Source organism: Mastomys coucha, unplaced genomic scaffold (genome assembly GCF_008632895.1).
Source record: "Mastomys coucha isolate ucsf_1 unplaced genomic scaffold, UCSF_Mcou_1 pScaffold12, whole genome shotgun sequence".
Classification (NCBI taxonomy): domain Eukaryota; kingdom Metazoa; phylum Chordata; class Mammalia; order Rodentia; family Muridae; genus Mastomys; species Mastomys coucha.
This window is the reverse complement of record NW_022196894.1, coordinates 82,812,330-82,825,510: the sequence shown is the minus strand read 5'-3', so window position 1 is coordinate 82,825,510 and position 13,181 is coordinate 82,812,330. Positions and strand designations below refer to the sequence as shown.

General features: G+C 38.3%; 1 long non-coding RNA gene and 1 pseudogene across 1 annotated transcript in view; both read right to left on the bottom strand.

The window, feature by feature from the left end:
* Nucleotides 1-820: 820 nt before the first annotated feature.
* Nucleotides 821-1,762, bottom strand: LOC116083688 (annotated as a pseudogene).
* A 136-nt stretch (nt 1,763-1,898) lies between these two features.
* Nucleotides 1,899-13,181, bottom strand: part of LOC116086089 — a 79,028-nt gene continuing 67,745 nt past the window's right edge. Inside the window, exons 2-3 of the long non-coding RNA XR_004116818.1 lie at nt 3,041-3,383; nt 1,899-1,958 (exon numbers count right to left, since the gene is read on the bottom strand). This is a non-coding gene — a long non-coding RNA (uncharacterized LOC116086089). The remainder of the gene's footprint in view (nt 1,959-3,040; nt 3,384-13,181) is intronic.

The following is a 13,181-nucleotide window of genomic DNA, read 5'->3' as shown; positions in this document are numbered from 1 at the left end:
TTTAATGATAGGATTAAGATAATCAAGTGCTATATGTTTTATTTTTTAATTAAAATATAATTGCATCACTTTTTCCCTTTCCTTTCTTCTCTCTAGCCCTTCCCATGTATCCTCCCTGTGACTCCTCTGTTCCCTCTTTCCACACCTTCTCATGTTCCCTGTCCCTCTCAAACAGATGGCCTCTTTTTATTTGATTATTATAGTTAATAATATAAACACATAAATAAATAAATATAACCTGATGAATCCACTTAACATTGCTTGTGTGTGTGTCTGATTCCAGAACAGACCTCTTGGTATTGGATAACTGGTTAAGGGGATCATCTCTCAGAAAGACTGATTTTCCATCTCTCCACGTTCATTAGTCACCTGTGTTGGTCCCTGTCTAGGGATGTAGCCCTATGAGATTTCTCCCTTCTCCTATTTGTTCTCTCAATAGTTTGCCTATTGATATTGTTATTTTCAGGTCTTGCTTAGGTAGCCATATTGTGGAGGTATGGGTATGGTTTCCATGCCATTTCTAGGAGACATAATCTCACAGCAGACTTTAGGGTCTCCTGTCTTTTACAATCGTTCTGCCATCTCTTCCTTGATGTTCTCTAGGCCTTAGGTGCAGGCTTTATGTTGTATATTTATCTGTTGTTTTAGTATATTCATTAGATAGGTATAGTTTTGTAAATTACATTGTATATTATATGTTGTATATTATCAATATATGCTTCCAGAATATATTGTTATGGCAGTAACTGTGTCTTTTGACCTTTCATGCATGCTGGCCACTCAAAGTTCTTTAACTTTCTTTATGCCATTAAATCAAATTAACTTTTACTATATGACACACAGGAATTTACTGTGTTTCATCTTTTCCAGTTTCTTCATTTTCCCGCAATACATTTTCTCTCAGCTCCATGTGCTGCAAGCCTGCTTGCCTTTTTCGCTGCTACCAAACATCTCTATCTTCTTCTTTCTATTTTTTTTTTAAAAAGTCCCGTCAGTTTAATAATAAAAAAAAAACCCTAAATGGAAAACTGAGGCCAAGGGAAATGGTCCCTAGGCAGGGGCACGGGGATCCCTGCATATGGCACCAGGCCTGGCTGCAGGGTTCCCTTGTATTGCTGTTGTTACGAGGTTGGGGGACAGCGATTGTCCTGTGGGAGCCATGGTCATCTGAGTCAGGTCCCTTACTTCTTCTGGGGTGTGCCCAGCTTCTGCATGCCCCGGATCTTGTCCAGCAGGCCAGAGATGAAGGCTTCAGTGGGTTTGTAACAGTCGACTAACAGCTCCTTGACTCTAGCGGCCCGGGTTATCATCACTTTCCATGTCCAAGAGTTCATCCACATCTATCTCTGGGATCTCCTCCTCCAGGCAGTCGCAGAGTCGCGTGAGCTGTTCTATAATACACTCCTCCAGATTGAGGCGCTTCCAGTAGCTCCTTGGTCGTACTTGACGGCGACCTTCCCTTGCGATCTCACCAGGCCATCGTCATCCGCCCCCCCACGGGGGGCGCCTTCGCCTGCGGCCCCAGGAGGACTCTGGAAGTAGACTTGGGGGCCCTGTGCTGCCACTGCCCGACCCGGGGGCTGCCACTGCCAGGCCCGGGGGCTGGGGCAGCCAACGCCGCGCCCCCCGAGGGGCTGCTGTCTGCCTTGGTGGCCGCCTGGGCCACGTGCATGCTCGGGCACCTCCCTGTGCTGTCGCCTCCAGGACGCCCGCCGGCTGGCTCCGGGGCCGCTGGCTCGTTAGCTCGCGGGCTCCGCACCCATCTCTATCTTCTTTAAACAACAGTTTAAATCTCCTATCTGCCAACTGATCCTTTCACAGAGGTTTTTTTTCAACAACATATCAACAAAGAAGCCTTCTTTAAATTGTACAAATTGTGATGTTTCTCATGAAGATCAAACAAGAACCTGCCTTTACCATGCCGTATGAAGCGTCTTGTGGAGGCAACTCTCTCTGGCCTTGAAAGACAAACGAAAGGAAATCAGAGAATTGATAGCATTTTCTAGGGTGATCTTACCCAGAAAGATAGTAATATTTGTCTGCTTATACTTATAATTTAATGAAAAGTCTATCAAAAACACATAGCTTTGACACATTCTATAGAAATCCTAGTTTTGCCTGAGAAGTTTAATGACTTGACTTTCAGCAAAGTTTGTAGGTGGATCTTAAACCGAGGAGTGGTCAATGATACTGGACCCTTGAGGTTCCCAGGTTTATATCAGAGATCAGGTCTTAGTGTCGCATGAAGTTCTGAACTGGTGCTTATCAAGCATTCTGTTCCCCTAGTGAGCCACATTTGAATAATCAATTCAAACAGATGACAACATACATTTACCATGCCACCTCATTGGGCTCTCACATTCAGGCTTCCTCTCTGTCTCACTCTAAGTTAGAAGACATTAGTGAATCTTGATGAAGGCAATTATTCCCTTCTTCCTAAACTATCTAAACCAAATCACCTCAGATTGCAGGGTTGGAAATGTCATTTTTAAGGATGTGAACTCTTCTTCGTTCCCATCTCCTGCTCTCAGAATGTGTTCACTGGGGCAATGAGAGACTCTTCTGAGCCTAGAAGTGAATACTTCATACTGTTTCCTGCAAAATCATCTACCAACTGGGCTGTAACTAGGTCACAATAATGTGCTTTTCCCTTTTGTTCTTAGTGAGTGGCACTTCCAACTTACAGAATTCAGGATAAAACTAATGAATCTCATGAGGCTTTATCTACATTCTTTTTTGTTTTACTTTGTTTTGTTTACCATAAAATGAATTAGTGAATTAGATTCAATATTTCATGTGGTAAATGAAGAAGCTTTAAAATACATATCCAATAAACTGAACAACAAAAGTATATGTTGCATTAAATGTATTATAGCAGTTAAGATTTTATTTATATTTTAATTATTATTATTTAATCTTTTTTTACAATCCATTGTCCCCCTCCCAGTCCACCCTCTGACTGTTCCTCATCCCATTTCTCCTCCCCCATCTCCAGAAGGATATCCCATCTCCCACCCCATCCCACCCTACCCCATCAGACCTCTCCACTGTATGGGGCCGTAAGTCCATTGATGGTTAGGCACATCTTCTCTCACTGAGGCCAGATCAGGCAATCCTCTTCTGTGTTCGTGTTCAGGGCCTCATATCAGCTCGTGTATGCTGCCTAGTTGGTGGCTCAGTGTCTGAGAGATCACAGGGGTCCAAGTTAGTTGAGACTGCTAGTCTTCATATAGGGTAGCCCTCCTCCTTGGCTTCTTCCTGTTTTCCCTTAATTCAACCCCAGGGCTTCCGGCTTCTGTCCATTTGTTGGGTATAAGTCTCTGCATCTGATTCTTTCAGCTACTTGTTGGCTCCTTCAGATGGCAGCCATACAAGGCTCCTGTCTGTAAGCACATCATACCATCAGTAACAGTTTCAGTATTTTTATTTATATAAATTTTTAATGTTACAGTAACATTTGTTGGGGGAAAATGTCTTTCTCCAGTGAATTAGCTTGGTGACTTGCCAAAATTCAATTGGCATTTTAAAAATGTCCATGCTTATTTTTCTTCTTATTTTTAGTCTCTGTACCCAGTACTCCTTTTATTACATGGTATTTTAATAACATAAGAAGTTTTGAAAAAAAGGGAAGCAGAAAATTCAGGTTTAGGCAAGAACATAAGCCAGCTAGGACAGAGTATTTCTTTTCATGATTAGATTCTAATTCCAGTCACTCACTCTATATGGTTCCATATTAGAGAGAGTATCAATCAATATACCATCACCTACAGTGGTAGAAATTGGCTAGGTGCTTTGTTTTAGGTATGTTATGTCACCCCAAAGTGTTCATACGTCTGAAACTTGATTCTCACTATGGTAAGGTTGAGTAGTGAACCTTTAGAGAGTTAAGGCTTAGTGGAATGTCATGGGAGGCTTGCCCACACAGAGGATGATTGGTCCTTGTGAAATCTGGGTTAATCCTTTCTAGAACAAGTTCACCATTTCATTAGAGCTCTTCTTGGCATTCTAGTTATTGACAGTGAGGCAGATGACAGGTTGCATGCTGGGAAGAAGATGCACCTAGTCCTACTTCTTTTTATATGGGTCAGATTGGTAGCCATCTCATTTCATAGATGTCACATATATTTGACAGTACAATGGTGCTTGGAGGACCCCAATTTATCAAGTGCTGATCAGATAGCTTGCAGTTGATGATAAGCAATGAAATGACCTCATGTGTTACCATCAAACACTCATTCATCATCCTTCCATTCCCATTGCCAAACCCAAAGACGTTTTGCTGTTAGTTTAAAGAAAACATGTTATTTGATCACACAGGCAAGACATTGCTCAAATATCCTTAGAGAACTGAGTTACAAAATATGTAGCTTGAGAGCTCTATAAGGGATGCATTTTAATTTTTAAACCAGTACAAAACAGAAGATGTTAAACAAAATAAACTTGTCTTAATAGGTATTGCCTGCACCATGGGCTCTGATATTTCCCATTCCATTTTAGTTTCTATCACATTTTCTAAATACTGATCAAGATCTGTTAAATAGATTTCACAACTCACTAATGGGTCACGACACACAGTTTGAAGCATGCTGCCCCACAAGGCCTCAATAATTCTCTTCCTGGGACTCACCAGAAGAACCATAGGACATTCCAATTAGCCAGAGAGAGTTCAAGGAAAATCAATCTTAACTCTTCAAAAGGTCCAAATGGCAAAGCGCTTTCCTTCCAAGGTCTGCAAAAGAGAGTCCCTTCCTTTCCCTTCCTTTCCATCTGGGGGACAGCAGCCCACAGGTTGCCTAGAACACCATCCATTTATCAATGGATGACCTATACTGGCACCAACTTAAAATGGCCCAACAAATAGCTTTTTCTTCTTGTTCATAAAACTAAACCAATTTGGGTTTTTTTTTGTTTGTTTTTGAGTTAACTATGCTTCAGTAGAAGAAATGTTTCTAATACCATTCAGAATGCCTTTATGATTGGTGACAAACAAGCCTTCATGGAAAATGAAAAACAAACACCCCTTTGGAAGGCTAGAGGTCAGAATTAACAGAAGAGAAATCCCCACCCAGAGATAAATAAAGGAGAGAAAATTTAGACACAGCTGACACCTGAGAAAAAATGGGGGAAGAATGCACACGAAGTCAGATGCATTAGACTGCCATTGATTTTATCACAGCCAGATAGATTAAGAAACCTTGGAGCCCTGAAACCTGGAGACCAGAAGACTCTAGGTAAAATAAGTAGGCAAGACTCCTTGGTGTCCTCACTGTTGGAAACTGAAGAGGAGATACCTAGCTAGTATAGACCACCAACTACTCATAAGGAAAGAGTAGACAGAATTTATATGTCTAAGACCAGAATGAGAACTGTGCCTACAACACAGAACTCAAAGAGGAAATACTTCCCAGTGCTGTGAATAGAAAAGAAAACTTAGACCATAAAAGGACCTGCATTTTCCAGGGATACAAGCTCCATCACAGCAATCAGTACATACGAGCAGACAGACAGGAGTCTCAGTCTGGAGGACACACAACAATTTATACTCAGGTATGGAATGCTATCACCCATGACAATATGCATGCTGCCTTTCCTCCTGAAACTGGATGAGAAAACAGAGAGACACTACAGAGAGAGGTGTTCGGAGTTTTTCTTTCCTACAATACTGACAGATGGTAGATGAAAATACATTGTCAATTATGAAAAAGAATGAAACTATTTCATTTTATAAGATGAGTTTATTAATGGAAATACTATGTCACTACTACACTGTTAAGGTGGAATTGAATTTAAGAAAAATCAAAATATGATGCTTCACATATCATTATACATCAAAACTACCTGGACCCAGTATAGAACCTCTTCCTTGGCTTTGCCTTTGCTCTCCAGGATTTTAGTTACCTGTACCCAACTATAGTCTGAAATTCTTCTTTTTTAAATTTTTTTATTATTTTTATTAGATATTTTCTTTATTTACATGTCAAATTTCCCAGTTTCGCCTCCAAAAAACAACAACAACAAGAACAAACCCCATTCCTTCCCCCCTCCCCCTGCTCGCCATCCTACCTTCTCCCACTTATTGGCCCTGGCATTCCCCTACACTGGGGCACAGAACCCTCACAGGGCCAAGGGCCTCTCCTTCCATTGATGACTGACTTGGTCATCCTCTACTATACACATGCTGCTGGAGCAATCAGTCCCACCATGTGTACTTCTTGGTTGGTGGTTTAGTCCCTAGTTAGTTCATATTGTTGTTTATCTTAAGGGGCTACAAACCCTTCAGCTCCTTTGGTCCTCTCTCTAGCTCCTTCATTTGGGGACCTTGTACTCAGTTCAATGGATGGCTGTGAGCCTCTACATCTGTGTTAGTCGCATACTGTCAGAGCCTCTCAGTAGATAGCTATATCAGGCTGGCTTATCCTTCCTTCAGCCTCTGCTCCATAATTAGTCTCTGCAATTCCTCCCATGGGTATTTTGTTCCCCCTTTTAAGAAGGAATGAAATGTCCACATTTTGGTCTTGCTTCTTCTTGAGTTTCTTGTGGTTTATGGGTTGTTCTTCCTGTATTCCAAACTTCTGGGCTAATAACCACTTATCAGAGAGTGCGTACCGTGTTTGTTCTCCTGTGATTGGGTTACCTCACTCAGGATGATATTCTCCAGATCCATTCATTTCCCTTAGAATTTCATAAATTCATTGTTTTTAATAGCTGAGTAGTACTCCATTGTGTAGATGTACCACAATTTCTGTATCCATTCCTCTGTTGAGGAACATCTGAGTTGTTTCCAGTTTCTGCAATTATAAATATGGCTGCTATAGTCTGAAATTCTTAAATGGAAGATTCCAGAAATCAGCCACTCAGAAATTTTAGTTGCCCATTATTCTAAATCATGTGATGAAATATCATTAAGTCTTACTCCTCTTTTTAGGACATGATTCATGCTTTTCACAGTGTATACACATGCTGTTTGCACCACACACTGACTAGTTGGTAGCCATTCAGATCAATTGCCACAGTATTACAGTGTTTGAGGAACCTTTATTGTACTTAGTATTGCCTCAAAGTACAAGGTAGTAAAGCCAAGAAGATACTAGGACATAAAACATGGAAGGAAAGGTTGAATCTGGTTCAGTGAGGGAAAGCTGCTGGACATTCAGGAAACAGAGTGTATGCACAGGCTTCAATATTACTCACATTAAACCCACAGAGCCCAGCCCTTTGAAGGTAAAGGGGATGAAGCAAGATAATCTTTATTCTTAAAGATGACTATTATAAAGAGAAACAAAGGGTGCATTTACATGAAAAGAAAATCGAGAGCTCAAAAGCAATCTCAGTTTCAACTTCTGAAAGAAATGCTATATAATCTCACACTATTTTATAAACAATGAATGAGACCATGAGGTATAAGAATCCTTCATCTGATTCCCAGATGAAGTCAGTGATAGAGGAAGGACTAGGTTCCAGATAAAGTCAGTGACAGAGGAAGGACTAGGTTCCAGATAAAGTCAGTGACAGAGGAAGGACTAGGTTCCAGATAAAGTCAGTGACAGAGGAAGGACTAGGTTCCAATTCTAGTCCTGCCCATTCTAGCCATGTCCCTTGTATGGATATACAGGCCAATCAAAGAGGTAGGAAACATTTGCATATTCAGTTTCTTTCCATTTTACATCATCTGGAAAGGTAACAAAAGAGGAAAGGGAAAACCTTCAATAATCCACTCCTGCAGTTCATATATTACACAGGAGTATGACAGACACATAATCATCATTATGGCCTCTGAGTAGAATAAAGCATAATCGAGTAAAAAACTGCAATACCCTGGTGAAATGTGCAAAAGGAAGATAAATAATCACAGCAAAACAAAGATTCAGTTACAAATTCAAAACTGAGATCTGCACTAACATAATTTTTATACAGAATAGCATTTGCTCCAAGAATAATTCTTGATTTGGTTTGTGACACATAATAGACCATATTCATAGGAAAACCAAAGTTTCTAGGTGATCATGTTTCTTGATTACCATGACAACCTTAAATAAAAACATGCATATAAAAACTCAACTGGAGAATTTCCTTTCACAAGCCTAAACTTGCTGCTAGATTCTAGATTCAAACCCGCATTTTTCTTCATCTGGTTAACATTTCCTACTGCTCTTAACATTAATCCTCTTTTCTGTGAACTCCCTTCATCTGTCTTTAACCTCTGAGTGCTAGGTCTTTACTGTTCTCAACCATTTGGCTCAATGGATACTCTTTAAAAATGGATGATCCCCTTTTTGTGTCAAGCTGCTTGCCTCCCCCCCACCATTTCCTTAGGATCACCATTTACCAACCAGGGAAATTGTGATCAAAGTCTTCTTCCTTTACGATCTTCTGGCACCTGGGCATTGATGCGTGTAAGATCGTGAAGTCACAGACACACAGCCATATTCTTCACAATCCTCATGCCCATTCCATTCCAAATACAACTTGGCAGCAGTCAGGCTGTAGCTCAAAAAAAAGTCCAGTACCCCCCTCTATTTGCTTCTACATCCTTTATTCTCTTGTGCCTACTAATTCCCAGATATCTCTGAATGGTGCATCTGGGTCAACCCAGAGTCACCTTGCTTGTGAAGATATCTGCTTCTCACCAAGCAACACTAATCCTTTCTCAGCTAAGGAACGGTTCTCACCCATGTGACTCAAACTCGCTCAGTTTCCTGTAAACACAAATACATTGGTTACATACATTTATTAGTTTTAAATTTTGGTAAAAGTATGTAGCGTGAACAACAACTTATTAATGATTGACATGTGTGTTGCAATCTTAGTAACTGTGTCTGCCTTGCATGGCAAATCACTGGCAGTTTGCCACCTTGTACAACCATGTCATTTGTGTAGATTCTCCCTTCCTCAGGCCTTGTTAATCATCATATGGCTTACTGCTTTAATGAATTTGACTATCATATCTCTCATAGAAGAGGAACTATGTACTATTTTTTTTCTGTGACTCTTATTTCATGTGAATAATCTTCTCAGGGCTCTCCCTTACTATACGAAATGAAAGGACTTCTGTTCCTTATAAAGCAGATGGCATTGCATTAGATGTGTTTGTTATGTGTAGCTTATTAATCTATGTATACATACACCATGTTGTTTTCATCCTTGGTTACTGTGAATATAGCTGCAATGAGCATGGGATTACAAATATGTCTTCAAGATCCTGTTTCCTCCTATTCTGACAAAAGTCAGAAATGCATTTTATACTAAATTGCTTTGTTCACTTATAAACTTCATATGTATGCATTAATATCCTTGTTGAAAAACTGAAAATGTAAGAACAAATTCACCTGGTTGTATCCACCACGTCATGATCTGTGTACATTTTTTTTTTCATGTTCATGGTGTGGAACATGTTATTTGCAGAGAGGGTTTTACTAGTTTACCCAAGATAAAGCACATGTACTCTAGTTATCTCTAACTAGCCATCTATGAATGACGAGAACTGTGTCAAACCATTTCAGAGGCTTCATAATAGCTATTTTTATTTACTTAGAAATGTTAGAGTCCTCCCTGCCACACCTCCCCACCAGTAAATTTTTGACATTATTTGATGTACAACACTGGTTGCTTAACAGGAATATAAACCAAGTGTTTGTAGTACTGGCTTTTGAAAACATAGGTTAGCATTCCAGACTTTCTATTAAACTGATTCAGAACTGAATTTATCTGTGTTCCATCTACGAAGAAGATCATGAAATGCTTCATGGTGACACTACATTCTCAGTGATGTATAGCCTAAGATTAAGTCACATTTTCAATGTGTCATTGCCTTTGGCTCAACATCTCAACTACCTAACATGATAGTGCTCCATGCTCAAATTTCTTAAAATGTTCCTCTTAATTTAAAAGTTGAAATTCTATTTACTACCAAATATACAATCTGGGTAGTAACTGATTCTATGTATAAGTAGCTGAGAAGTCAAAAACGTAAAAACATTTGATGTCTTGATGATGGCTATACTAAACAAGTATGTTCCTCCTCCTTTAGAGAGTTCTCCATTCAAATATATAGTCCATTTATATTGAATTATTTGTTTTCTTGATGTATTTGAAATCTCTTTATGTATTCTAGATACTAATGCTTTGTTGGATATATGACTGTCAAAGATTTTGATACACTATCGACTTTCTTGTCTGTCTTCTTAGCTATAAAGGCTTTAAATTTCATAGTATCCCAATTGTTTATTTTTGGCCTTATTTCTTGAATGACCAGAGATCTATTTTAAGAATCTGTACCTGTGCTTAGATGTTGCAGAATTTTTCTGTCCTTCTGTTCTGGCAGTTTCTGAGTGTCAGGTTTTATGTTAATGTCTCTGATGTACTTGGAGTTGATTTGTGTGTAGAGTGAGGGATAAGGATCTGATTTCATTTTTCTACATATGGACATCCAGTTTTTCCAACACCATGTGTCAAAACTGCTCTTTTCTTCAGTATGTATTTTTGGACTCTTTGTTGAAAATAGAGTAGTTGAAATTGCATAGAGTTAAATCTGGGCCTTCTATTTTATTCCGTTTATTTATGTGTCTATTTTCATGCCTGCATCACATTGATTTGATTATATGGGTATGTAGTATAACTTGAGATTGAGTATGATAGTGCCTTAAACATTGTTCTTTTTACTCAGAGTTCACTTAGATTTCCAGGATCTTTTGTGTCTCCAATTATAGTTTTGGATAGTATGTAGAACACGAAGATTTTCAATGGTACTGTATTATACACTGTTTTGTGTAGGATTATCAGTTAACAATATTCTATGAGCATGTGCAGATTTTCTGTCTTCTAATGTCTTTCTTCATTTGTTATTGAGAGTTTTAAATTATTTCCTATGGAGTCCTTGACTTCCTGACTATGTTTGCTCTGAGGGTTTTGTTGCTGTGTTTGTTTGTTTGCTTGTGGATATTATGGATATATTTTTCTCAGATTCCTTTCTCTGTGTGTTTGTAGTTGGTAGGATAACAATTGTTAGAGAGGATATGAAGAAAGAAATTCTTATTCACTATTAGTGGGGGTGCAGACTAGTACAGATGCCATGAAAGTCAGTGTGGACATTCCTCAAAAACCTGAAAATAAAATTAGCATATGATTCAGTTGTTGCATTCCTAGGAATATGTGCAGATTTCCTGCTGCAGAGATACATGTGTACCCATGATGTTCATTGCCATTCTATTGACAGGTGTGAAGAAACAGAATCAGCCTAAATGTCAATCAACTAATGAATAAACAATGAAAATGTGGCACATGTCCACAATAAAATTTTATTTATCTGTAAATAAAAAATGAAATATTGTAATTATTTAAGTAAATGAATAGAACTGGGGAAAATAAGTGAGGCAAACCAGGATCAGAGAAACAAATGCCACATGTTTTCCCTCATATGTGGATACTAACTTTGGATCTCTAACTTAGAGTGTTCAAATAAAAATACCTATAGACTTTCTAGAATTCAATGCAAATGAGTACACAGCATACGACATCTTATGGCACACAGTGAAAGTGATGCTAAAAGAAAAGCTCATAGCACTAAGTGCCTAAAGGGGTCAGAGTTGATTCCATACTAGAAACTTAGCAACACACCTGAATGCTCTACTTCAAAAAGAACTAAACATACCTGTGCAGAAGAATCAATGGCAGGAAATAATCAAACTGAGAGATGAAATCAGTAAATAAAAACAGTAAATAGAAACAGAGAGAGCCACACAAAGAATCATGTAATGAAGAGTTGATTCTTTGAGAAAATCAACAATATAGACAAACTCTTATTCAAACTAACTAAAAGATGGAGAAAGGATATTCAAATTAATACAATAAGAAACAAAGGGGGTAACATAAGACAGTGAGGAAATCCAGAGAGCCATAAGGACATGCTTTAAATATCTATACTCTACCAAACTGGAAAATTTGAAAAAAATTAACAAATTTCTCAACAAATACCACTTTCTACAATTAAATTAAGATCAGATAAACAATTTGAATAGATCTATAACAACTAGAGAAAAAGAAGGAGTCACTCAAAGTCTCAACTCAAGAAAGCCCAGGTCCAGTGGCTTTAGCCCAGGATTCTACCAGACCTTCAAAGAAGAATTAATGCCAATACTCTTCAAATTATTCCAACTGGAAACAGAAGGAACATTGCCCAATTCAATTTATGAGGATGCAGTTACCTTGATACCCAATAGGGAAGGAGAATTTCACATCAATTTCCCTTATGAATGCAGATGCAAAAATACCCAATAAAATTTTGTAAACTGAATCTAAGAACACATCAAAAATTATACACAATGATGATGTAGGCTTCATCTGAAAGTTACAGAGATGGTTCATTCAATATACAAAAATCAATAAATGTAATCCACCATATAAAAAACTTAAGAGAATAAAACCACATTACTGTCCGTTTGGTGAAGAAAAGGCCTTTGACAAAGTCTAACATGCACTCGTAATGAAAGTCCTAGAGAGATAAGAGATACAAGGAACAAACCAAATATAATAAAGTCAATTTAGAGAAAGCCTAGAGCCAACATTGAATTAAATGAAGAGAAACTGAAGGCAATTCTGCTAAAATTAAGAACAAGACAAAGTTGTCCACTCTCTCCATTATCTGTTAATATAGCATTAGAAGTTCTAGCTACAGCAATAAGGCAACTGATGGAGATCACCGGGTACAAATTTGAAAGGAAGAAATCAAAAGATAATTACTTGCTGATAATATGATAGTACACATAAGTGACCCAGAAATTTGCAGCACGGAACTCCTACAGCTGATAGTCACTTTCAAGAATATGAATGGATACAGGATTAATGTCTGAAAACCAATAGCCCTCCTATATACAAATGACAAACAGACTGAGAAAGAAATCAGGAAAACAACACATTCCACAATAGCTTCCATGAATATAAACTATCTTAGGGTAACTCTAATGAGACAAGTGAAAGGCTTGTATGACAAAAACGTCACATCTTTGAAGAAATAAATTGAAGAAAATATTGGAAGATGGAAAGATTTCCCATACTCATAGATCAATAGGATTAACATAGTGAAAATGGCTCTCCTATGAAAACAATCTCAAATTCAATGCAATCCCCATCAAAATTTCAACACAATTATATACAAACCTTGAAGGACAATTCTCAAGTTTACATAG